Source organism: Pinus tabuliformis, chromosome Q (genome assembly GCF_031772625.1).
Source record: "Pinus tabuliformis cultivar Carrire ecotype Pingquan chromosome Q, CPIR1, whole genome shotgun sequence".
In the NCBI taxonomy this organism is placed as follows: Eukaryota; Viridiplantae; Streptophyta; class Pinopsida; order Pinales; family Pinaceae; genus Pinus; species Pinus tabuliformis.
In genome coordinates this window covers 1,144,438,029-1,144,440,427 of record NC_142296.1, presented here as the reverse complement: position 1 = coordinate 1,144,440,427, position 2,399 = coordinate 1,144,438,029, and positions in this window count along the sequence as shown.

The window sequence follows — 2,399 nt, the reverse complement described above, 5'->3', positions numbered from 1 at the left end:
GTGTGTTCGTAGGAGAGTTGGGACTACTCCCAACCAACATGGCACTGACTCCCATCCTCTCCCTCTACGGTGAAAGAACCATTGACACAAGAGACACTTACAATCACCAGGCATGTGAACCTCACTTCATGCAAGACAAAGAAGACCACACTCTTGTGCTGACAAGCAAGAGTTGAGGCAAATCTTTAAGATAATGGCAACCAGGCCATCGTAATGGATGGGACTCCCACACCAAATGGTGTGAGGTCTAGTTGGGACTTCATACCGGGGTGAACACCTGAATGTTGGCGGGTCTAGCACCGTCAACATAATGTATCTTGTCTTTTGAACCACTTAAATGTAACTTAGATTCTCTTGGGGAGCAAGAGAAGGCACTATCAACCAAATCTTCAAATATTTATTTTTAGTATGGACTAAAGTTCAATACTTTAGTAATTAATGTCACTAGATTTTTGTAGAGACGACAATATAGAGCAATAGAAAGGGACATGGGGCTATTTTTTTTTCTCTCATATGAAACCAAACCATTTATAGTCATTAGTGCTCCAAAATTTTCCTTATGCTTGATATATATATATATATATATATATATATATATATATATATATATATATATATATATATATATATATATATATATATATATATATATATATATATCTATATCCCAATTTTTTTATGGATTTTTTAATATATAACACATATGTAATATTTAGACACATGATGCTCCTCCCCATGTAAATGCCACCATGTGAAATCACAGACGTGGTAAATGGATTGTTCAGATAATCTACATGTTCTAATGAATGCAAATGATATTAAAGGATATCACCTCAAACTCAGTTTGCACTCATGGATGTTCACTCCTACATTTAATGATTATTGCAACTCAACCCCAGTGCATTCCTCACCCATGATGGAAATTATTTCATAATTTATGGCTAGCTAGCTTAAACATTATGTGTTTTCGGAGGACACCCAACTCTAAATGTTGTTTGGGTAAGTTTGTTTGTTTGTTTGTTTGTTTTTTTGTCTGAATTTACTTGTTTTTTATTTCCATTTCCCATTCTTAAAGGTATTCGATTTTGTTTAACAGATTCAGGAAAACCTCCCACTCTATCAACCTAAATTCACCTCCCAACTCACTTCCTTGCTTCCTATACCATTGCCTTTTTTATTACTTCTTGGCCCAACCCTCCCATATATTTTCTATTATTTCTCTTGGATGGTGGTCACCATTGGGTTTCATCATTCGAATACTAACTCCCCTTAGAAGTTTTCTCCTCATACTTCTTGTCTTTGGTCTACAATTTATCGTGTTGCATCACAATACTTCTAAAGGTCACCATAGACATATTGGGAGAAGGAAGCATCATTATTCAAGGGTTCATGTGAATGTTGAATCCTTTGCTACTTCATAACAAGAAAGCACCTCTTGTGTTATAAGGTTGGAAATCGACTTCGAAGGAAACAAGCTTCGATGGAATGACATTTCCAATATGATGTAGAGATAGAGGAGAATATTAATCATGTGATATGACATCTGAGAAACACTAGCGCGAGGTAGATCAAGCATATGCAACCAATCAATCTCTATTGGAAAATTAAAACCATCATGGGAACGACCCTAGAAGTGAGGCGTGAGTTGAAATTCTACTTAGTAAATATGCCTTCATGTTGTAACTCAGAGAACTAGACAATAACATATCTATTCTTGCTAAGAAATTTATATACATGGACTTCCTTGGTAGTGATAAAGAGGGAGGTGATCTTATAACAATTCTAGTGGACTCTCTTGTAACCTAATTAGTCAAGATGTTTGTTTTAGATTTCCTTTATCTGAGTAGGCAAGCTAATCTAGTTAAGAACTCTATTTCTAAGTTAATTAAGTGATTTTCAAGTAAATCTAAGTACCATATATTATATGAATCTGTCTTAAAAGATGAAATGATAATTTAAACAAAAATTGTTTTCAGCTATAACATAAATTTTGTGAATGATATCCCAATAATTATAAACATATTATATTTTATTGAAAGTAATATAAAATCATACCTAACTTACACCAAAAACAACAAAATTTATTTATACAAAATACTTCTTTATTTAAATACTAAAAAAAACATTTCTTTAACAATATAATTTTGTTAAAAAAAATAAAAAAGATAAAATAAATTTTCCAGTAAATCATTTTTATAGTTTTTTTTTCCTATCATACTCTTTCAATCACTAACTCTGGACAGTGATGGAGAAGGCCCCAAGAGAATATTAAAACCTGAGGCTATACAGTTTGGTGGAGGATAAAGGTACATGGAGCATTGTTTGGATGGCGGTCCGTGATCAATGCATAGTTCATGGCTTCTGTGGAATGTACGGTCTGTGCATATACACTCGAAAGC